This window comes from Sus scrofa, chromosome 13 (genome assembly GCF_054392235.1).
Source record: "Sus scrofa isolate SSC_HxYL_T2T_F1_AM1 chromosome 13, Sscrofa_HxYL_maternal_Yorkshire_Landrace_v2.0, whole genome shotgun sequence".
NCBI lineage: Eukaryota > Metazoa > Chordata > Mammalia > Artiodactyla > Suidae > Sus > Sus scrofa.
The window spans coordinates 56,000,224-56,025,774 of record NC_139395.1 but is presented as its reverse complement, the minus strand read 5'-3'; the positions used below and the strand labels follow the sequence as shown (position 1 = coordinate 56,025,774).

At 40.2% G+C, this 25,551-nt stretch overlaps 1 long non-coding RNA gene across 2 annotated transcripts in view; it reads right to left on the bottom strand.

The window, feature by feature from the left end:
* Window positions 1-25,075, bottom strand: part of LOC110256455 (uncharacterized) — a 139,250-nt gene extending 114,175 nt beyond the window's left edge. For both annotated transcript variants that reach the window (XR_014823436.1, XR_014823437.1), the window contains exon 1: window positions 24,936-25,075. This is a non-coding gene — a long non-coding RNA (uncharacterized LOC110256455). The remainder of the gene's footprint in view (window positions 1-24,935) is intronic.
* Between the last annotated feature and the right edge of the window lie 476 nt (window positions 25,076-25,551).

The following is a 25,551-nucleotide window of genomic DNA, read 5'->3' as shown; positions in this document are numbered from 1 at the left end:
TTTCTTTATTTAGAGATGAATGCCATTGTTCCATGCCACTGTCAATTTTTAGAAACTACAATAAAAATAAATCATTATCACTCTTGATATGAGACAAATCAAAAGTTCACATAGGTGTAGGCAAACCAGAGTACCAGAATTTTCATTGTCATTAATATAGAATGTCAAAAGCTTTTTTCCTTTTTTGATCTTTATCAGGCAGATGGAAGACAATAAAGATCTTAGTAAAGGGCTGAAGTTTGGAATCCTTGTGGAAAATGATTATGCAACATACACCAAATATAGAAAATGTCTGCCTGGACATGTGGTATACTGAAGGTAGTTTTCCATACAACTAGGCAGAAAAATTAGAAATGTTTTCTACCTGTACTCTAACTTTCTGGTTTTGATTTTTAATATTTTATTTCCATACCACTCTATTAATGCATTTTTGTATGCTAACATCTTCATTTTTAATTTTAGCGGCAAGCATTGCTGTCCTGCCCTGAGCTGTAGTTTTCAAATGTTGGCTAGTAGTGGCCCACAAGGAATGCTTGATAACTGATTGGAGGAATATACTTTCCAACTTTAAGAGACTTGGAAAATGAGTTGGGGTATGTCCATATAGTATAATGTCATGAAGATACTGAAAACTATATTTATGCAATATTAGGAGAAAAAGTAGGAGGACTCACTCCTCCCCACTTAAAAATTTGCTATAAATAAAATAATGGGTACTGCCAAAATGAGAGCCATGTAGATTAATTAATAGAGTTGAGAGTCTTGAAATAAAGCCATATATCCACAGTCAGTTGACTTCAACAAGGTGCCAAGACCATTCAATAGGAGAAAGAATAGTCTCCCACAAATGTCAAATAGGACAACTAGATATAAGTATGTAAAAGAATGAATTTGAATCCCTGCCTCATGTCATTAAAATAATTAACTCAAATGGATTAAATATCTAAATATAAGAGCTAAAACTAAAAAACTTTAAAAGAAAACCAAGACAAATTTTTGATGAGCTTGAATTGGAAAATGGATTTTTACACATGACACAAAAAGCACAAAAAAAGATAAATTGGACTTCATAAAAATCTAAAACTTTTGTGCTTCAAAGGATAGTATCAAGAAAATGATAAAGACCTTACAGAATGTGAGAAAATATTTTCAAATGATATATCTATTAAGCATCTAATAGCCAGAATACATAATAACTCTCAAATCTTAACAAAAAAAGACAAACTCCAAGAGCAACGGACTTGAATAGACATTTCTTCAAAGTAGTTATGCAAATGGCCAACAAGCACATGCAAAGCTCCTCAACATCATTAGTTAAATGCAAATCAAAACCACAATAAGATACAACTGCACACACACTGGGATGGTTTATAATGTAAGAAAAAGAAATAGTGGTAAGGATATGACAAATTGGAACCCTTGTACATTGATGGCAATGTAAAATGCTACAGCTTCAAATGGAAAGTAGTTTGGTGGCTCCTTAAAAAAATTGTACTCCTGGGCACAGGCCCAAAATAATTGAAAGCAGGTACTCAAACAGAAATTGTACGCTGTTGTCACAGCAGCACTATTCATTTTAGCCAAAAGGTGGAAATAACTCAAATGTCCATCAACTGATGAATGGATAAACAGCCATAAAAAGGAATAAAGTACTGATAAATGATGTAACAAGGATGAACCATGAAAACATTATACAAAGTAACAAAAGTCAGACACAAAAAGTCCTATGTCCTATGATTCCATTTTTATGAAAGATCCAGAATAAGCAAATACAGAGACAGGAAACAGAATGGTGGTTTCCAGGAGCTAGGAAAATCAGGGGAATGCGGAATGCTTCTCAATGAGCATGATTTCCTTTTGGGTGAGGAAAATGTTTTGGAACAAGACCAAAATAATAGTTGAACAACAGAAATAATAGTTGCACAACATTGTGAATGTGCCATATGCCACTAAACTATACACTTTAAAGTTAATAATTGTATGATATAATAATTTTCCCTCAAACAATTATGCCTACAGAAAAACCCAGTAAACAATGTCATGCTCACAATTCACTGTTAAGCAAAGCAGGACTCAGAGTAATAGAAGACTTTAATTACATATAAAGAGATATGCCTAAAAAAAACACAGGAAGGAAATAATACAACATGCTAATAGTGGTCATCCTTAGGTCATAAAATAGTGGGTGATTTGATTTCTTCTTTATACACTAATGATGTTCCAAGTTTACCTCCACATGCATTCCTCTTAAAGTCAGAAATAGCAAAAATATTTTATTTTTAATAATAAAATAAAGTGAAGCCCTAAAGCTCCTTCACTGGAATATTCTTGACCTGAAAAGCAAGCCACATGGGGTGGAGGAAAAGAAGAGGAAGTGATAACTGAGGAGTTTCTTTAAATAAAAGAGAGTAGGGAGAGAGGCAGGAGGCCATGAAACACCAGGTACCACTCTAAAAAGTGAGGGTGAGGGGGATGCAGAACCACTAGGAAGACCCCTGCCTGACAGTGCCAATCTAGACCACTCTTCTTTACAAAGCCATATCTGCAGTGGAGCAGATAGGAGTTTGGGGACAAAATTCAGGGGGAATAGTCCTGGGTTGTCTGGAAAAACAGGACTTCAGATATCACGGCTACATTTTCACATAGTGGTTGATAGGGAAGCTACGAATAGCAGGAGCTGTTTTAGTGTCTTAGAGCACGTGGCAGAGACCTGCCAATATCTTAGGCTTCCCTGCAGACCCCTGCCTTCCTTGCAGTTTGATTGGTTCTCTGTGTCTAGTTCGGCCGAATGAACTGTAAGTGGAAATGACCTATGACACTTCTAGCCTGAGACACGTGCTATAGAAAGTAGAGGGACCACACATGTCAGATGGTATAGCTACTAAATGGAGCAGGGTTGTTTGGTCTTTACTGTGTTAAACTGAAATCTTGTGATTAACTTGCCTTATACAGATATCACCCAGAAACAGGGTGCTGCCCTAACAATGACCATGTATATAAGCACTAGGGTGGCTGCTGGGCAGCAGGCAGCAAGGAACTGGATAGTGGAAGATAGAATAATGGTAGTTCCCATTTTGTGAGGGCAACAAATTTAGTGGTTCCATGTCTGTGCTGGCTTAGTGGGCAGACCCCTTATCTACGGTAATGAAAACAGATGATATGTGTGTGGCTTGCCACTGGCTGCTAATGGCAAGATGCTGTTAGAAAGCTAAGCTGGGAGAAAAACCAGTCAGTTTACCAAAATAAATACAAGGAGATGGTATCTCAAAATTCAGGAACTTGCATGTCAGCTATCAAATTAAACTTCTCAAATGGATGAAATGATTTAGAGGAAAGACTCAATTAAGGGTATAGCAGGATAAATCAAGAGATCTAAGGTATGAGCATGATGACTATCATTGATAATACTATGCTGAATGCTGGAAACAGGCCAAGTGAATAGAGTTCAGGTGCTCTCATCACAAAAGTGTACAGTAGCTCTGTGAGATGACATTAACTGGCTTGGTTGTAGTCATCATTTTACCGTTTTTCTGTGCATCAAATAACCATGTTGGACACATTAAATATATACAATTTTCATTTTAAAAATATATAAAACTTTAAATCCATACCAAGCTATAGAAAATATATCATTTTATTTATTTTTTTAAATTTGTGATTTTTTTTATATTCATGGGTCAATTACATTACTTATTTTATTACTCAAATGAATTTATCACATCTGTAGTTGTATAATGATCATAACAATCCAATTTCACAGGATTTCCATCGCACAACCCAAGCACATCCCCCCACCCCCCAAACTGTCTCCTATGGAAACCAAAAGTTTTTCAGTGTCTGTGAGTCAACATCTGTTCTGCAAAGAATTCAGCAACACTAAACCAGCCTTACAACAAATACTAAAGGAACTTCTCTACATTACTTCTTGTGAAATGGCTCCTTGTATACTTTATCTTGTTTCTATTCTTATGCATCTTGTCTTCCCAATTCATGAAACTATGTGTTAAAAACTTTAGGCCCTTATTCTGGAAAAACAAATGAGGGTGTTGTGACTTTCCTACTTTTTGTTCCCTGTAGCCTCAAGTAGCAGTCATTAATTTGGGGTAGGGGGTTAAAAAAAAAATCTGTCAGAGGAAGCAAACATAAAGTAGATTTAAGAACTTTATCTCAAAAAAAAAAGTGGAGTATAGTACAGACTCATGGACCATAGTAAAAGCAATTATCAGAACCTTACTCAATTCTCAAGTGAAACGTATTACCAAAAGAAACAGGAAGCTGGGACTAAAAAGTCTTCTCTGAGAAGATCTGCATGCCCCCACTCCCACCCCAAAAGGAAGTTGACCTAGGAGGTTGGGTGGCTCCCCCATGTGTACTTCAGTAGTGGTCAAAGATAGAAAAAAAAAAGGACTCCCCAGCAGGTCTCCAAATGCCAGGGGCCAGTGGAGAACAGCAGGCAAGGCAACTTCCCTCACAGAGCCTAATCAAGGAAAGCCCCTCCCAGCCTAGGAAGAGAGGAAGCCTTCCAATGTCCAGTAGATTTCAGATTACTGAGGACCTGTGACTACTCAGTGACTCCATCTACTCCCTTTCCAAATAACAGGTAATTATCTGGAATCTCTTTTTTTTTTTTTTTTGCTTTTTTCTTTTTAGAGCCACACCTGTGGCATACGGACATTTCCAGACTCAAATCAGAGCTGCAGCTGCCAGCCTACACCACAGCAACACAGAATCTGAACCCCATCTGCAACCTACACCACAGCTCACAGCAACACAGTTTCCTTAACTTACTGAGAGAGGCCAGGGATCATCAGCCTCATGGATACTAGTCAGGTTTGCAAGCTGCTGAGCCACAATGACAACTCCCTGGAATCTTAGTAAGTGTTCTTGTTGTAGGTATCCTGTCTACCATGAATACTGATTGGTAAGGGAGGACAGACAGCTTTGTTTTGTTTTGTTTTGTAGTTCTTAGCCCACTAAATCAAGAGCCAGCACATCCAAACCTCAGAATTCTTTATGGGGCAGTGTCTAGAGATGCTGGACTTGGAGGTGGATGCTTACCAGACATCCATGTAGCCCTCAGTATTCCCATCCCCAGTGTCCCTCCCCACAGATCCTCTCCCACAATGCTGACCTTAGGGCCAGGTAGCAAGTTTTACCAATGGACTGTGGACAATGTGTCTTACCCATTTTTCTCTACCCCTGCACTCAAGACCCTGAAGGTCAAATATGCCTGATGGCAGAGCTATGGGAGCCAACAAACTACAGTTGACCTTATATGAACAAGACATAATCTTGGGTTATTCAGTTTTGGGTGACTTGTTTGTTATGGCAGCTAGCATTAATTAGCCTGATCATACGATAGATTTGTTGTATGATACAGGTATTTTAGTCAGTGCTACTACAGGATAGGATCTGACCACTGAGAAGCTAACTTCAGAGCCCAAAACAGTCATGTTAGCACCAAGATTAACCATGGGTTTCAGTCTGAGGCTTCGAGCATCAAGTAACATATCTGGCTCATCCTCTAAATAAACCACTGGGCATCTTTAGGCAAGTCGCCTGGACACTCTAAACTTCTGCAAATCATTTGTAAAAAGCAAACAAAAAAAGGCAGAACCACAATGTATCCCAAACATTTCCAGCCAGAAATACAGTCATCTGAGTCTTCTCCATCTATATGTAAGCTCTTATGCATCTTCCTCCATTTACATTCCACAAGAGTCTCAAAGCTTACATTGTGGATGGCTCACAGAAGTTTCATAAGGAATGATTTCTCCCCATCTTGAAAAGTGGTCCTCGGTGGCAGAATGGCCACAGTCGGCTGGGTCCCAGCCAGCCAGGAGGTGTGCCTCAAGTCGTCAGTAACTAAGGATGGTGAGAATACAGAGTATCCCAATTTGAAATACTGGAGTAACAGATCATCCCTATAAGAGACATCTAATAAACTTTCATAATTGAAATAGAAAAGAGAGGAGATTCAGTAGCTGCAGGAAATACCTTTGGCTTCTCTCTGCAACAATGCTATGGACAGGGTCCTCTGGTGGATGTGTCACTACCAGTTGTGACAATTATGGACTCTAATTACAGCACTTTACCTACCCTGCAGTTTTTTCCTAAGTGTCACCATATGTGGGATTGTTTCACAGGGAATGTGTGTGTGTGTGTGTGTTATCATTGATACTGGTAGGTATAAAGAACTTCTTAGCTGCCCTTCAGAATGCTAGGGGTGGTCCAAAAGCAGGGAAGGGATCTTGAGTCTTTACTGCGGAATCCAGATGGCTCGTCAGCCGGCTCCTGAGCGCACAGCAGACAGGCCCCTTTGTTGTATGAGCATGTTGACTGCAGCTGTAGTTACTGGTGACAGGATGAAATTACACAGACAGCAGTTCACTTTCATACCCCCCACGCGGTAGTCAATTTCCTAGCGTAAGCCACTCTTCCAGGGAGTATGTAATTTTGATACCTGTTTAATTTCAATCCTCTCATTTGACAGAGTGATTTCTTACCCTTTTAAGATGGTGCCATGCACCCCTCAATTGGGTTTCTTCTCCCTGCTGTTAGAGTTTGTTCCTGCCTGAAATATTTAGAGAAACAATTCTCCAAAAGCAGTTAATTTAATTGATATTGCACATACACACATGCATGTGCTTACCCACACACAGAAATAGACTGGGCTTTCTTTTTTCTGACACACAAAGGAGCTGTTTCAATATTCTTATTTTCCAGTTAGCTAACTATTTATATTGTGTCCTCACAAAGCAAATTTCCACATAGGTAAATATGAAGCTTAGAATATCTAAATTTTTGTGGGGGAAGAGAGGGGGGAGAATCTAGTGATATGATTAACCAATAGCTATTTTCCTCTGAACTGAGTCTACTACAAACAAGAAGATGCCATAATTTCTAACCCAACGTCAAGTTCTTTTATACAAGACTTTTGAGGATTCATAAAATTTAGCTTAGTGATTCAGCAAAACTTTCAATCCTCAGCCTATGACCAGTTCTTAACCTTGTTACGAGAAAACAATCAGTATCTTCCTAATAGTTACCGGGAGAGAGACACTTAAAAAAATGACACACACACACACACACACACACACACACACACACACACACACCACATGCTTTTTTTTAATGTAATATATTCAAATCAGAGACAAAACCATACAGATAACCCATCTAAAAGTATTTCCTTATCTGGAATCCTCATTCTCACTGACAAATGCTGAGTCTCACAGCACAAATGCTGAGTCTCACAGCTTATTTTTCTTTTGCCCCTTCCTTTGAAAGGGGTACTTGTAGGAAAGAAAACTATTCTCACAAAATCTGTGAGCAGGGAGATGGTTGGATAAGACATTTCATTTTACTGTCTCTTTTTCTCTAATAGTAACATCATTTGATTGAATCTTTGGGAATGCCAGTGAACACATTTATCTTTCTGGAAGATAAACTTTCTCTTGTTTTAGTCCTACAAATAATTTTTTTTTCCCTTTCCTGATGTCTTACCCACCAACCATGTTAACTGATGAAGTAAAATGTATAGAGCATGCCTGGGGAGGGAAGTGTGAGTTAGGGGCAGGGAACAAACCCATGTTTGTGTAGATCAAACACCATGTGGGGCCCTGTGTGATTCAGTTCCAGTCCTCTGTCACAGTCCAAAAGACACGGGCCCGTCAGCCAAAGAGTCTGCAAAGTCTTGCAGCTCTCAAAGAGCACTGCTGAAACCCTAATTGACAACCCAGAATGATTAACATCCTCTTTCCTTTTATCTTCAATTGAAACTCCAAAACAACTCTAGAACCTCTCTCAAGTTTTCACCAGAAATTCTCTTTGCTCTCTAGGCCACATGACCCTCTGAAAGAGAGAGAGAAATATCTACATAGAAACGCACATATGTATTTGTATCTATGTATGTATATATCACTCTTACATATTAGGCAAGTGTACATATAAGTGCATCTCTCCATACATACATATGTGTTTATATATTACATATACACACGTCAGTCCCAAAGTGGTGCAAGCACAAACACTTATAAATTGGATCAGCAAAGTAACTCTCCTTGAAAATTTAGGAGAGAGGAAACCAGCATGGGTAAGAGCTTCTTCAAAGGGCTGGAGAATACTTAAAAAAAAAAAATCTGAACAAAACCATCTCCTGTGTTGTTAGAGTTTTGTCCCCACATAGCTATTCATCCTCACAAACTCTCTCGCTCCCATTTTTTTTTGCTGGTGGGGGGTGGCTGGTGAGTGGTAGATTCTCAAGCTCCTATCGCTGCATCAAGACCCTCCCTCCACACCGATATGATTCATCCTGACTCTCTACTCAAACTCACCTTTCAAAGCCAAATCATTTATGAGGATATCAAAATAATCATGTAATTTAAAAAAAATGTTAAAATAAAAAAAAAATGTTCCTCTGCAGGAGGAAAGTGGGGCTTAGATAACCAATTTTCCAAGTAACAGTGGTATCTCAATATTGTCTTGTCACTGTTTTAACTTTAGATGAGTTTTTACTTTATAAATTAGCCTCTAGATAGTCATGGCTCTATTTGCAATTGGGTTTTTGGCTTGTTTACAATTACCCCACTGTCCATCAAGAGGCCTCTAGACCCACAGGGATCCATTTATGCACTATCCAAACTAAGTTGCCAACAGGTCAGATAACACACTTACTAGCAGCATCAGATTAATGTCTAGTTAGAGTTCATTCTTGGTCTGTTTTAATAGGAGAAATCTCAAAAGCAAGAGCAATGTATCCATACATAGAGCTCACAGAGCCTGCCACTTCTTCCCAACCCTTGTGGGCAGCCCTTTACCCTGGAGTGGTGGGGGTATGGGTGGAATCTCTGACTCTTGAATTTGTGATTTTAATCTGTCAGATCCTAAACAGGACAATGACTAAGACCATCATCAGCTCAAAACATTGATGACAAGCACCAAACCCAGCAGGGCCACTCTATCCAGCTTACACTAAAACACACACCAGGAGGCAGCTTGCCTTCTCAAATGAAAACATTGGTCACACTCACTCATGTAAACATCGATGGAGGGCAGAGACTTTGGACTGAAGGACAAGTACGGCAGAGGCCATAGAAGAATGGCAATGATGCTTGAGGTGGAAGAGAATGGAAATGAGTTGATCGTGAAGCCAGAACCACATTGTGGTCTTCATTGTGTGGCCAGGTCCCACTAACAGGTTTGGGAACAAAGCATAATATGCAACTCAAAGCCCCTTAGATTATCTCAGGTGGATCAGCAGGGATAGAAGGTCCTGGTGTGACCACCTAGCAAGCAATCTGATAGAGGAGCAGTCTTGGAGACAGCGTCTGTCCACCACTAATTGTTCAACAATGGATAAAGACTTGAGCCTTCATCTAAGCCTCATCTGCAACATGCATAAAACACTCACTGGTTACTTAATGAACTTGCAAGTATCCAGTTAATAGAGGGAAGCATTTGCCTTGAAGTAGAAGCTGAGCAATGATGGCTGCTCTTATTCAGAAGGGCCAGGAATTCTGACCCAGAGCAAGTGGCTGGTCCAATCCCAACATGCAGTGTTACCCACAAGGTGTAGCACTGTTTCCCATCTAGGAAGGGAGTTAGCTGCAGATTTCTAAAAAAGTCAAATCCTGAAATTTTAATTTTTAGTGAGTTCAACCAGGGCCTTATGCATTTAAAGGAGGAGAATGACTGGGTCAGGATATGGAGACCATGGCTTGACTATCTTTAGTGCTGAAATTATTTTTAAGCCATACATTCTTTTCTAATGGCTTATAGAAAGTATACAAGACACACACATGAAGTTTAGACATTCTGCAAATTATTCTGTCTTTTAGAAGGTTCTTATTTTAAATAATTCTAAGTTTTAGTTTAAAAACCCCTAATTTAGAACTTAGCAATGCTTTGCCATAACAATACTCTTTTTTTGGTTTGGAGGGTACAATGGCATATGGAAGTTCCCAGGCCTAAGATTAAATCCAAGCTGCAGCTGTGACCTATGCCACAGCTGCAGCAATGCCAGATACTTAAATCCATTGTGCTGGGATGGGGATACAACCCGCTCAGAGACAACACTGTATTCTTAATCTGCTGTGCTACAGCAGGAACTCCAGAAATATCTCTAACGGATGGTTAGATTTCCAGGAACATTTCCAAAATCCTTGAGATTAGCTGAAATACTTGTAATTTGTATTGTTGTAGGTTAAAAGGACTTTTCTTTTTTGATATGATATTAGAAAAGTGAACATGGCATCAAAGGCAAAATAATACCAAAGTAATTATCAGTGTATCCAGATTAAGAAGTGAGGCCTTCCTGAGGTCCCTTGTTAATTGCTTAAGTCAAACATTTGGCCCCAGGTCAAGCAATGTTTGTTGATTTCATGGGCACCTACCCACTCAGCTTCTGCAAGCTGTTTACCACTTTGAGCAGCCTTTAGTGGAACTGGTGAATTTAAAGACCGCTTTTAAAAAGAAAAACTTTTAAATCAACCCCGAGGTCATCTTAGTCATTTTGCAGATACTTAGGTTATGCAGAAATCTAAGAATGATCACAGCTCTGATATAACCAAAAAGCAGACCCTTAAATTAGACAAGAACAAACTGCAAAACTTAATTAAAATTAACATTAAAGCAATGAAATATATTAAATGAAATTGACATTTACTCTGTGAATCTGTATTACTCTCTTGTATATTCTTGTGGATTTGGTGGGTTTATAACAAATTTTTGTTTACAAAATTCCATGTATTTATTTGCCTTCACTTGAGCCAGACATACACTTAATGTCAAGTCTTTTTTCTGTTCTTTTTTCTGCTGATACTACTGTTGTCCACTACTGCCTCTGTGACAAGAGGAGACCCAGAAACCTGGAGATTCTAGAGAACGTATAGACAAGGTAGACCCCAAGACTTAATATTCCAAATGCCTTTCCAAGTGGGAAAGCCCAGTTCCTGCATCACAGTGATCATCCCATGCGGTAAACATTCATGAACCTATTTAGGAAGAAGTTGACAGAGGAGGAATAGGAGTTTTCATTATTCATCCCTATGGGGCATAAATAACACACTTCCTATGAGGAAGAAGCAAACTGCTGCCAGAAGGAATGAAGGTCCTGTCAGAGCACCATGCTATATTGCAATATGCTCAGATACAAGGCCCACTAACTAGATCTACTGTGCAATACACTGGCTACTGAGTACTTGAAATGGAGCTGGTCTGATTTGAGAAGGGTTATAAGGAAAAAACATACACTATATTTCAAACACTGAATATAAAAAATGTAATATTCTCAATAGCAAATTTTATATTGATTACATATTGAAATGTTTTACTTAGGGCAACATGTCTTTTTTAGGGCTGTACCTGAGGCACATGGAAGTTCCCAGGCTAGGGGTCGAATTGGAGCTGCAGCTGCTGGCCTACATCACAGCCACAGCAACACCAGATCTGAGTCATGTTTATGAGCTACACAACAGCTCACAGCAACACCAAATTCTTAACCCACTGAACCAGGCCAGGGATTGACCCCATGTCCACATTACCGCTGAATCACATCAGTAACTCCTAAGACAACATATCTAAAATGTTTTCAGCTGATTTTGTTTCCCTACTTTTAAAGTGACAACTAGAAAACTTGAAATTACATACGTGACCTGCATTCTACTTCTATGGGACAGCACTGCTCTAACTACTATTCAGACCTTCTCTTTCCAATCCATCAATGCATTTGATTGACTCCATTTCCTTATTTCACCAGCTAATTCTTTCCCTCCTCACCTGGCCACCTTCATCCAAGCTACCATCACTCACACCTGGATAATGGTCTACTGCTACGATCTTCTCAAACCGTTTATCTTGTGTCTCTCTCTTCAAGGGCTTTAGATTGTTGTTAGAATAAAAGCTAAACATGTTTTCATGGCAACAAGATACAGCATGATCTGCCCTTGCCTACCTCTTCCACTGTATCTCATGCCACAATCTTCCCTTTAAGGAAAGTCATAGTGGCCTTCTCTGGGCTCCTAAAAACAAAAACAAAAACAAAAAAAAAACCAAAAAACAAAACAAACAAAGACAAACAAAAAAGCTAGTTCTACCTCAGGACCTTTGCACTAGTGCTTCCTTTTGACATCTTTTCTCCTTGATAGTCAGTAAAGCTCCTTATTATTAAGATCATGGTTTAAATAATTCCTCTAAAAGATGTTGCTCATGACCTCTCAATCAAAAGCAAATTCAGGGGAGTTCTCATTGTGGCACAGCAAAAACGAATCTAACTATTATCCATGAGAATGTGGGTTTGATTCCTGGCCTCACTCAGAAGGTTAAGGATCTGGCATTGCCATCAGCTGTGGTGTGGACCACAGATGTGACTTGGATCCCATGTTGCCGTAGCTTAGGCCAGCAACGGCAGCTCCGTTTCTACGCCTACCTTGGGAACTTCCATATGCTGCAGATGCAGCCCTAAAAAGCAATTAAAAAAAAAAAAAAGAGCAAAGTTAGTTACATCCTGGGAATTTTTATTTGTTGAACATAGCAATTCTTAAAATTTTATTTATGTGTTTGTTTATCATCGTTCTCCCTATCCTAGAATATGTGCTCAATCAGACAGAGGCCCTGACTGCATAATCTGTTGATATTTTACTGGTAAACTGCTAATCCTTGTACCTGATATAGGGTAGACCTTCATATAGGTTGTATATATGTTGTATTATATATTTATATTATTTTTATTATATATGTACATATGTTGTATTATACATTTATATTATATTATTTTTTCCAATGAATAAAGTTACTTTAGGCAGAATTGAGGCTATTTCATCCTGTACATTGGAGGAGGGCTGGAAAAGTACCCTCTGAACACACAATGAAGATTCCCTATTTATCTAGTCCAAGACAAGTTGCCCCCATAAAGGTCATTGAAACCTTTACTGTCTGAAGCATCTTGTCTAGTATTTTTCATGGTCAGAGCCTAAGTGAGACTAGGAGGGAGTGGCTGTCTTTAAATAAGAGCATCATAACAAAGGCTGGATCTGTTTCTATTTTAACTCAATACAGGGCTCTCCCCCAGGATGTTACAGCAGACATGGAACATGACATACTTTATCAGGACTGCAGAGACACACTTCCAAATTTGTCTAAAAACCATACCTACCATACCTAAGTTCTTTTCCATCTACTCTTAGATAGACCCAGTTTAGTTTGAATATAGAATAAAAGGGGGATTAAGAGTTTGTCTTACAGTTTCAAATCTCCTATTTTACAATTATGAAGTCAGCAAATGTTGTATGCTATGAGTCAAACTGTAGGCTTAATAGAGATCTTCATACAGCCTTAATTTTATTTAAAACTTTTTGTGTGTTGGAGGCAATAATTTAAACAATTTAATATTAATATTAGAATAAACATGGTCACCACATGGAATAAAACGAAAACTTTGCATGATTTTTTAAAGCCAAATATTGACCCTTCCAAACAGATTTGCACTTGGCAGACTGCTCTGGCGACTGTCCCAGACCCTCAGCAGTAATTTTCACCCTCTTCAGCACTAGGGGACTGGAGGAGAAAATTTTAGAATCATTAAGGCAGTGATTCTGCCCAACCGTGGCTGCTGGTGTCTCACTAGTGAGCCATATGGTCTTCCAGTATAGGGTTGCTGTCAAAACGCCTGACAAATTCAGAAAACAATGCGGTTCACTACCCAGAAGGCAAACTATTTCTATTTTGGGGGCAGTAGTGAGAAATGGGTATTTTTATTTGCTTTGCTACTCTAAAATGATGACGGATTGAAAATACTAATATACTAGAGCTACCACCACCTCACTTCCTGATAGAAAACACAGATCATCTAATAGCAGATTGAGGCATCAAAATGCAAGTGCTACAGTTTCAGTCTCTGGTTAAAGAGGTCATGTGGAATCTTTGGGGCTCCTGAGGAAAATGCATTACACGGGATTAATGTATTACAAGGGATTACGCCCAGATGAAGGGACTTTGGTTTGGAACTGTAGCACGCAGTGCCTGTCTAAGCACGGAACGGGACCATACTCAATATCCTGACAGCTATTGCTATGTTCCTAACACGCGCATTCGCCCACCTTGTACCACATCCTTGATAACCTGGGCTACTGTGGCTATGTGGTAGGAGCTCATTACCTGCCAGGGGCTGTGCTAAAAGCTCTGCGTGCAGTTTCTCATGGGTCCTTCACCAAGCCTGGGAAGTTAGTGCTATTCTTTTCCCCATTTTATGATCAAAAACACTGAGCCTTAGTAATGCTATTTATTGCTGTATACACCTCCCTTTTTGCTTTCCAGAGAGAGGCATGCTTAAAAGGCATGAGAATGCAATGATCTTTCCTCTTTCTGCCTCCTAATACACAACCTTCTGAGTTTGTGTAGCATGTCCAGAAACCCCAGCGATTTTATCCACTTCAATAGGGGACCTTTCTTTCTGTATTAAATGGGCTCACACACAGAGGTTTAGAGAAGCAACCCTTTTTGTCCTCACACAAAGCAGGAGCTAAGCATCAATGCTGTGGGGAGAGTTTGGTGCTCCGCAGAGGGCTTTGGGAGTTGTTGAGTGCAGTTGGAAATATATAACATCATTTAAGCCAGGATATGGCTTGGTGACATAGCTAATTCCAACAGCAATTGCTTTGCCAGAAGAGCTTTCAATCCTGTTTCACGTCATTTCACAAACCCTTGAACTGCACAGGGTGTTTTCACACCCACAGAGGTAATAAGTGATTTTTGAGAACACTTGCAAAGTCAGTTGGCAAAAGTCAAAGAAACCCGTGGAACACAAGCTCTCCAGAGGCCCTTTTCCTGTTCCCCATTGGCTTTGAGTGGGGAGAGGCCAGCAAGTGGGGTGGCTGCAAGCTAACAGACAGACGAACTTCTCTGTTAGTGTGTGTGTTTGCCTCAATTTTATCAGGGATGAGAACAAACATCAAAATGCCTCAGGTTTCACGGCAGTGGCAAACACAAGGCTGAATTTCCTATCTACAACAGATGTGGGACCCCTGTTCTTAGATCATTCTATCATCACAATCCATGTACCAATGTCACATATGTGTTACAAGCCACCCCAGGAATCTACCTCGTGGGCATAGGACGTGTATGTACTTCAGGCCGTGGAGATTTCTGATCTCTTCGCTCCTCTGCCACCACCCATCTATTAATTCTAAATCAGTAAGCTTCCTTATACCAAGAGATGCCAATATCCCATATTGCGTGTTCTGAGACAAAGACAAACTGACATAACTATTCAGAAATTCATCATCAGCATAGCCTCAAACAAGATTTTTTCAAAGTCACGTCTTATGAACACTTGATGCTGGTGGATTCCACAGAGCACAAAGCGAGTATGTCCCATAGGAATCTATCAGTCATCTAAGCAGAACTCCATGAATACATTTTACAAATTGTGACACAGGGTGTCAGAAAGGACAGAACTCTTTGCTGAAAAATTTTGGTAAATAGAATTAAATCCTGTGTGTTACACTCTGGATGACAAATTCAGATCAAATTCATTTGTTTAACAGGTATTTGTTGCTGGGCACCAGGAATAAAGAGCTGGACATCACAGTGTCCTCCTGTCTTGTGGAGGTTATGTTCTGGAGGGAGAGGTGCTTAATAGACCAAAGGACAGACAGGGACACTAGAAGACTGCAGGGAGGAGACTCAGAGTCCCTCTTTGCAGACTTCGCTCAGCCATCTTGTCTCTCTAATGTTTAAGGTTACTCTTCAGGATACAGACAGGGGCCTGAGTCACATTAAGAACATCAGTCATTGCACAGAAGAGGCAATGGATAGAGAATTCCAGGTAATAAGCAGTCAGACACTCAGATCAGATCAACCTAACCAAGTACCATAAATGCAATGCCTTGAGAGGCAGTGTAAGACAGAAGAAAGCACAGACTTGGGCATCCAGGGCCCAGGTGCCCCATGGGAGACATGGAGGAAATGACAGAGGCTTTTGGGGAAGTTAAGACAGTATCGAGAGCCACCCAGCACTCAGAGAAGAAGCTAGAGGCCTTGGTGGGGAGGGCGGCATTGGAACCAGGACCAGACTCACTGTGCAAATGGAGAAGGTGTTCTTCAGGCAGATGAAACAGTCAAAATTTAGACCCAAGGTAAGCAATCATTGGCGAGAACAAGGAGCTGCATCAAGTTCATTTTTCTGTAACAAGGGATGTGGGAAGAATGAGCGGCACTCCAGTGCAGCTTGAATCCTGCACAAAGAATGTGGTGGTGTGTTTCACAGAATGGTATGCCCAGAGCAAGAATGCATGTGTCACTGGTGCACACACAGTGCCATGTAGGCAGTACATCCCTTAGCTCCCTCCAATCTTTGATGAAGCCAAGGACAAAGTCTCCATCGATGCACATCTTGAACATCCAATCCATGACAAGTGTATTAGTCAAGGTCTCAGGAGAGATATGAGCCTGTCAAAAGTAGGAGAATCCAGGAGGGGGGTAACAAAAGGACTACTGACCACATATGGAGATAGAGGATCACATGCTAACAACCCAGACTTGGTACTAGCTGTCCCCATCTCTAGGTATCAAGGGACAAGAGCATAGAGAGTTCACAGTAACTCAGGAGGGGAGAGCCATGGAGAAAAGCCACCTTAAAAGAAGCAGTAACCTTTGATCAGGGTACCACCAGGCAGGTGGTCAGGAGCCCTGCAAGAGGGGGCAGAGTCAGGGCAGGGAACAGAGCCCTAGATCCACCAATTTCCTCCCTCTGAGACCCTGCTGGGATCCCACAGGCTGAGCCCAAGAGGAAGAAAATGACTAAGCTCCCAGATTAGTTCCAAGGGCTCAGCCACCCGGAGCAGAGAGCTAGGAGGAGGGAAGAAAATGTATCTGGAGAGACAAGTGAAAGGTAGCTGCACTCATCCACTTTTGTAAACACAGAGAGAGAGCAGACCTCAGGCTTACAGCCTCAGGCAGTACTACCTAAACTAGGAGGTTCTACCTTTGCGTTGTTTTGCTTTCCTTGTATTTACTGTTAGCTTCTATTTATGATAGGTGATCCTGGTTTCCCATTTACTTAGAGATAAAGTTTCCTTTCAGGATACATTTAAATTTTTTTGAAGTCCATTTAAAGATAAATATGAAGTAAACAACAACACAGATGGAAGGGAAAATAGCAAAAATAATGGAGATGGTACAGGAATGACTGGTTGGAAAACACTGGGAGTTACTGACAGGTTTTGAGCAGTAGAGAGATAGGATCAAGGCTGTGCTTTGGGAAGCTTAATGTAGCTGCAGCTGTAGAGTAGACAGCAGAGCAGCTCGGAGGCCTATAGGGTGTGATGGGGGGCTGTAGAGGAAGAGTTGGAAGAGAAAGAGTGGAATCAGTAATTCATTTCATAGAGGGCAAGCAAGATACGAAGCAAGAGACAAAATGCTCCTACCAAAACTGCCTTTAAAAACATCTATTACCAGGAATATTAGAACTGGTGTAGGAAAATAACATGACAGTAATCAAGGCTTGCTACCAGGTAGAATTTATAGGTAATTCATCTCCTGTGAGGCTGTCTGTGATGAAAGGAAAACAGGAACATTTATCTAATGAGTGTCTACTCCCGATGTTTCCTTAGAACAGCTTGGTTTGCTTTTCAGATTTGCAACAGACAAATTGGAAAGGTCAACCAGGCTTGGCATCTAGCATCAGGAGGGCAATTTTCATGCCTTGAATCAGAATCATGGAGGTGATTTTATAGCACACAGATACTCTGGATGTTTATGTAGAGCTTGGAAGTAACCTGCGAGATGTTTCCTTAAAAGACTATTTAGCTAGAGAAATGAAGTCAAATAGACATAGTCATCCAAGTGTCACATAAAAGTAATTTTGAAACTATAAGTTAGGAATAGTAACAGCCCATCAAGTTTGGGGGAAAAAAAAAAAGTGTTGGCCTAGTAAGGATTTTGTGAGTAGTTTCTCACCTCATCCTGAAATTAAAAATAAAAAAATGTTATACATGCACACACCCAGTTTCTAGACCATGCTTCACTTGTATGAAAATTAATTTCAATTAAATTCTAAGTTTCTGGTTCCCTGAGAGTTTTGACCATTGTGTTTCCAAATGAACCACTGATTCACAGGAATTGAGAGAAGAAAGAGATCCAGCAGATTATCGAGTCCATCCCAAAAGATATCCTGTGAGAGTTTTCTTGCAGTTCACTTTTCCTTGCCTTGCTCAGTTCCAGTTTTAAATGACTCTAGCAATGGGACTCTTCATCAATCAAAGGAGCCCATGGGAACCCTTTCTCAGTCTAAGAGTTTTCATTTTAAAAAAGAATATTCTGATATTAAGTCTTGTGGTACCACTTGCCTCTCTCAATGGAGCCCCCTTCTTCTCTGCCATTATGTCCTTCATCCCCTCCAGATGCTAGGAAGAGGAAGTATCTTTCCTCACCAGTTACTCTGTCCTTCCCTTCATCATTTCTCTTTTAATATCTTAAGATTTCTATGCTTTTATCTGCATCTCTGATCCCTATCACCATAGTAACTGAAGTCTTTTGACAAGGCTGTCATTTCAAAGGCCAACCACTTATCCTTAAGGCCTTCAGCTTCATCCAGATTGATACTGTTTAGAATCCTGAGCATTTCAGACCTGGCATAATATCCTGGGTGACCTGAGTCTGGCCTGGGGACTAGGATCTGCTACAGAACCTGCACATGACCAAAGGTTTGTGGTCAATGTGGTTCAAGTCCCTACCTTTCTATCAAGTCCCTAGGATTTGAAGGATAATGGAGATCTGGCTGTGTAGTTTTGCACATTTAGAAGCATTGGAAAGAGTACAGAGTTAGGACGCATCTCATTTTTACAATTAACCAACTCTGAGCCTCTGGATCTCAATTCCCACATTTGCCAAAAGGAAGGGTTAGACCGCATGCTCTCTAGGGCAACTGATGCATTCCATCACCACCAGAGCAAATTCCAATTTGAAGTAGTAACAACAACATCCCTCACTTAGGATTGCCAGATTTAGCAAATAGAAACATAGGATACCCAGTTAAATTTGAATTTCAGATGAGTTGATATTTTACTATAAGTATGTCTTGTGCATTATTTGGGACATACCTCTACTAAAAAAAGCATTCATTATTTATTTGAAATTCAAATTTAGCTGGATGGTCTATAGTTTCTCTGGAAATCCTACTGTCACTTCCAGCTCCATGTATTATCATCTTGGTTGATAGCTGGCATGCAAGTGGCTAAGGAGAAGATTCTAATCCTCTTTATCTCTCACTGCAATGCCTTTATAGAACCCCTAAAACTCAGCTGAAGCTCTAAGCTCAAGTATTCCAAATATGGCCATGCTTACTGGCTTCTTGGCCTTCCTGAGCAATCCAAAGGTGACAGAACAAGGTAAAATACTCTAAGAAGTGTAAAGGACAGTAAATGTGCATTATTAACATTAAGCATGAAAGCCTCATCAAAATGTGCTAAGAAGGTGGCATGAAGTCTGAAATTCCTGAAATACAATCCTGTTCAATTAAAAGCCAGCCTTCCTCCCAGGCTTCTCAAGAATCAGGTGGCCATGTCTCAGCTCTAACAATAATAATACTGCTTATTCACTTATTAGAAATTCCCCATGTGCTGGGCACTGTGTTATGGACTAAATGGGCATTATTTTAATCTTCACTCCAACTCTGTAAAAAATGGAATCACATTGCTTCCATTTTACAGATGAAAAAACAGGCCAGGTATGTTGTGACTCATCCAAGTTCACACATCTTGTCCATAAAATCGGAGGGCCACCAAAGGATTATTTTCACAGATCATGACAGTGATTTTAAATTTTACACTTGAAAGCAAAGGGCCAAATTTACCATGAAAACTTAAAAAAAAAAAAAAAAAAAAAAAAACAGGCAAAGGGACTTGTCCCATCAGATAATAAGGCTTCTTTTAAAACTATTGTAATTAAGACAGTGTGGTATTTGAAAAGAGGAAGACAAACAGACAAATGGAAGAGAAGAGAGAAGATGGAAACATCCCCAGGCCTGATGGAAACCTGAGAATTCCCTGACAGGAACCCAACAGGGCTGACATGCAGTGCAATGGGACAAAGGGGACTAATGAAATAAAGAGTTGATTGCATGGAGAAATGAAACAGAATTTCTATCTCCAAAAACAAACGAGTCCATATGCATCAAGACCTTAGATATGAAGGATACAACTTAAAAACTTTTAGACCAAACAAAAGAGTAAATAAATAAAGAACCATTTATCACTTCACCGCAGAGAAGGATTTCTTTAACAAGATGCAAAATAACACTAAAAAATAGATTGATCAGGAGTTTTTACTGAGGAGCAGTGGGTTAAGAATCTGCCTGCAGTGGCTCAGATCCTTATGAAGGTGCGAGTTCAGTGGGTTAAAGAATCCAGCATTGCCGAAGGTGTGGCTTGGATTCAGTTCCTGGACAGGGAACTTCCATATGCTGTGGGTGCAGCCATAAAATTTTTTAAAAAGTTAAAGACAAGGTTAAAAGATTTATAGTTTGGAAAGCAAATCTGATTGATGAGGGATCAACCTCCAGACATGCATTGTTCTACATTAGCTATGACACACATGTGGCTTTTGAGGAATAGAAGTGTGACAAATGAATTGAGATTTGCCCCAAGGATAAAACACACACCCCAAATTAACACAACATTGTAAATTAACTATACTTCAATAAAAAATACATAAATTGGGAGTTCCCATCGTGGCTCAGCGGTTAACAAATCTGACATAGGAAACATGAGGTCGCAGGTCCGATTCCCGGCCTTGCTCAGTGGGTTAAGGATCCAGTGCTGCCAAGAGCTTTGGTGTAGGTCGAAGATGCAGCTTGGATTCCACGTGGCTGTGGCTCTGGCATAGGCCGGCAGCTACAGCTCTGATTAGACCCCTAGCCTGGGAACCTCCATATACCGAGGGAGCAGCCCTAGAAAAGGCAAAAAGACAAAAAAAAAAAAAAAACACAAATTTCAGTCTTCATTAATATTTTGTCTTCTAATAATTTAGATATACTTGGATAATATAACCTAAGTTAAATGAAGCAACAAATTATTAAAACCAATTTTATCAGTTTTTACTTTTTTAATGACTGCTATAAAATATTAAATTATGTGGCTTGCATTATATTTCTATTGGGCAGCACTGAGCTAGAATATATAAAAAGTTCCTGTGAGTTAATAACAAAGAACAAAACTTTAAAACAAAAATGAAAAAGGTCATGAAGAGATTTTTCACAGAAGTAAAGAGCCAACATAAGATGTTCAACCTTATGAATAATTCAAATTAATTACAAACTAAAACTGCAATGAAATACATTTTATGCCATCAGAATAGCAAAACATAAGAACTCTAACAATATCTAATAATGGAAAAAGTCTGCAACAATGGAAAGTCTCATTCACTGCTGGTGGGAGTAAAAGTCAGTACCACCACTATAGAAAACAATTTGGCATTAGGCAGTACACCTCAACCCACACATACCTAGGAGTCAGTTTGCCAGTTGACAAGGTATCTGCCTAAGAAAAGTCTACCATGTGTGTGACAAGAGACATGCATAGTAATGCTTTTAACACCCTCATCTGTAATAACAAAAAACCAGAAATGGCCGAAGTCTCCATCTACTCCAGAGTGGTTAAATCAGTTGTAAAAAGCTATATAGAAAGTTTAAAAACAAGGAACTGAAGCTACATACAGCGAAACAGTATCACTGATACGGAGGGGTAAGTATCTCTTAAAAAGGAATCATTACACACAATTCAGAGGGCACCCTCTCTCTGAGGGAGGGAGGTGGCACAGCTGGGGAGGGAATCTCAGGCAAAAGACATCAGTAGGGGTTCTATTGCTTGACCTGTGTGGTCCACAGATGCTTACTTTCCTTTAACTTAAATTGTAAATATGCATCGGATAGCCTGATTTTAAAGTATGAGATTTCATGACTTGAGGAATCTCTCAAAAGGAAAAGAAAAAGTATTGAGCATATGCATGACATTGCATTGATCTAGAAGCACTGCCTCTCATTTGCTTTTTAATAAGGACATCTCTCAAGCAGGACCATGCTCTCTTGGTCTTTTCTCTACAACTTGGTTCCTCTTTCTTATATCCTGCCCTATATAATCTCTAGATTGCATATTACATATATGATATAAATAACAACCTTGGAAAAAAACAATATATTAAGGATTGTTGTTCTTGTGTTTAAAGAACCCCCCATGGGGGGTGTGGCATTGAGGAGCCCAGCCCCTTTCTTCTCACAAGCTCTCCACACCCTCAGTCCAATCATGCTTTGATTTACACATCTGAGTTTTTCCCACAGCTAATGGCAAGGTAATTGGCTGCACTCTTGAAACAGAACTCCTGGTCTCTTGTGAATATTCTTGGCGCTGTTTAAAAGTAAAAAAGAGCAGACTTATTGAGGTGTGTTTAGAGTGGCCAGGTTTCCCAGATGATTCTACATCTTTCAACCCACAGTAGGGCAAGGGTGTCAAAAAAGCAGCTATAGTCAATGAAAATGGGACGTCAAAGTTCCCACTGTGGCTCAGCGGAAACGAATCTGACTGGAATCCATGAGGGTGCAGGTTCGATTCCTTGTCTCGCTCAGAAGGTTAAGGATCTAGTGTTGCCACGAGCTCTGGTGACACCTGCAGATGTGGCTTGGATCCCACATTGCTGTGGCTGTGGTGTAGGGCAGTGGCTACAACTCTGATTTGACCCCTAGCTTAGGAATCTCCATATGCCATGGGTGTGGCCCTAGAATGACAAAAGAAAAAGAAAAAAAAAAAAAAAAAAGGAAATACGACGTCTATCCTGGTCCTAAAACAAAGATTTTTTTTTTTTTTTAAGAGGTCAAACCACCCTAGCAGGTATTTTCCCTGTTTCATTTTTCCCTTTCCTTTAGAAATGCCAAATTGAATCCCCAGTGAAACACCTAGAGTATCAGGTACAGCTCATTTTCCTTAAATTAAAATAAAAACAAATTTGCATTAGTTGTATATGTGTGTGCATTTTAATTCTGCTACCTGAAGTTCTCAGGCGCCATCATAACCTTGGAAACAAGGTTGCACCTACTTGCAACTGAGGCCTTTCCCAAGCACAAGTCCTCTTAGCAGGAGGGGTTTATGGGGCCTGCTAATCTCATCGATCCTCAGCAGACTACTCCTGCATGGTTTTCATGACCCGGATATACTGTCTACTCTAGATGAGCCCCAAGTCAGGGTTTTAAAAACGTGACCAATCAATGCACAAACCTGGTCATGCGGAATCAATGTACAAACTGCTATTCTCACTGTGAAGCAGAACAATTACTAAAATCTATTTGCCAGTAAATGTGCCTTGTCTCGTAAATCATTGGGTCATTAACCTTAACAATGGCAGTGCGCTGTCTCTGTCTCTATCCAATTCAATTAAAGTACAGACCAAGGTAATACTTACGAATACGTTTCAGGCAGAGGAATATAGTATTATATTATTATATCCTCATAAATTAAACAACACATGTATTTTCCTTCTTGCAAAAAGAACACTGCATGATAAACACAGTGTAGAGAAGAAACAAAGGCAATAATTTAAGACTGGAAGCGGTAAAGAGGAATCCCAGGCACAAAGCAAGTCACCTGGCCGCCCTCCCTCTGGCACTGCTGCAGAATTTCCGGGCTGTGGGACTGATGAACAGAGGATGCACCCAGACTCTTTTGTTTTATATTGTGAGATAGAAATTCCTAGATTATACCAAAGAGCTAAGAGTTCACTACCTGTTCCTAGTCTGGCACGATTATAGCTGAAATTTTTGATGCTAAAAACTAGAAGAAAGCTCTGAATCCCAACACCGATTCCCCATGATCTGGGAAAGATCCTTCTTTTCCTTAAACATTCTAAGGGGAAGTCAAGGAAAGCTTCCCTCACAGTGTTCTCTCAGTTTTCTTCCTATTTCCCCCTTTCAGGAATTAGATAGGGATTACATTGGAAAGCATTTTAACAGGAAACACATCTCTACAGCAGAAACTGACAACACTGTAAATCAACTATACTAAAAAAAAATAGGGTATCTTAGGAGTATCTGTCATGAGATTAGATAATAGATATGTATATTCAGATTCTTCACAAGTGACTTGAAATTAGGCGTCTCCCATTTTCTTTCTCCTCCAACCTAAACCACTTTCTACCAACAGTCAGCACAACTTAGTTCTACTTTCTCTTGCTGAACTAACAAATTGCCACAAATTTAGTGGCTAAAACAATCCAAATTGATTATTTTAAAGTTCTGTGGGTCAGAAGTGAAATGTGAGCTAAGGCAAAATCAAGGTGTGGGCAGGGCTGTCCGTACCACTTTCTGGAGGCTCTAGGGTTTAGCCTGTTTCCTTGTTTCTTGAGGTAGTTGGAGAATTTGGTCCCTTGCAATCTAAGAACTGAGGCTGGAGTTTCCCTCTGCCTGGGGGCTGAGGGCTGTTCCTGGTGCTGGAGGCCACCTACATTTTTTAACTCATGTCCCTTTCTACTTCCTAAAGCCAGCAACAGAGGGCCAAGGTTCTTTCATGCTTCAAATCTCTCCTGCCTCTTCTGGTGTTCCTTCCTTTGGGGCACCTCTTCAAATTTACCTAGGAAACGTTTTATGCTTTTAAGGGTTTATCTGAGTACTTTGGGTGCACCCAGCTAATCCAGGGTAATATCACCATCTCAAGATTCCTCACCTTAATCACATCTACAAAATCTCTATTCCCATGTAAGGTAACATACTATTACATCTTTTGGGGGTGTGTGGTGAACATTATTGAGCTATGATGTAAGAACGGTGCTGCTCCTGGATGGGCCAATGCTAAAAGGGGAAGAAGAGATAAAACCTGACTGTGTCCTTCCTCGCTTTCCTTACCCACCTCCTTCCTGACACTTCCCTCTCTACTCTGAAACAAAACGTGGCTACTCACCACATTCCCACTCTTCAAAGGATGGTGAGATTTCAGGGCTCCCACTGGAGATGGCCAGGAAGATGGTTCTGTGGCTACGAAGCTTTCTCCTGGAGACGTGTTCTTCCCAACATTCACCCAGCAGCTCACAAACGAAGAATGTGTGAGTGGTTCACAAGAACGTGTTGGGGCACGTTCCAATTGGGAATCTGATTCTGATGTGCTGCTGTTGGAAAGTGACTTCACCTGGGTTCAGTGAACTGTGAGCAGATGGTTTGAGAAACTCTACTGGCCCAAGTGGGCTGGGAGCAATGGGGATACGAATGGTTTTGGAGAGACCCTTGCCCTGGCAGATCATCCTATATCCAGGGGCTCTGTAGTCCCCCTGCTTTTGCTTCTTTGGTGGCTACAAAAGATTGATTTCCTCACAACAGACAGGAAGAAGCTTGGCATCTCTGACTCCATACTGTATCCTTCTCTCCTGCTGCTTTAGCCTGAGTCATACGCCTCTGCTTACCCCTGCATGTAGGCATGTTAATCACTGAAGGAATTCTTCTCATGGTTTAAGAATTATGCAAACAGCCCCTTACCTGAACTTGCCTCCCCTAGGAAGGAAGTATGTAAAATGACGATTGTC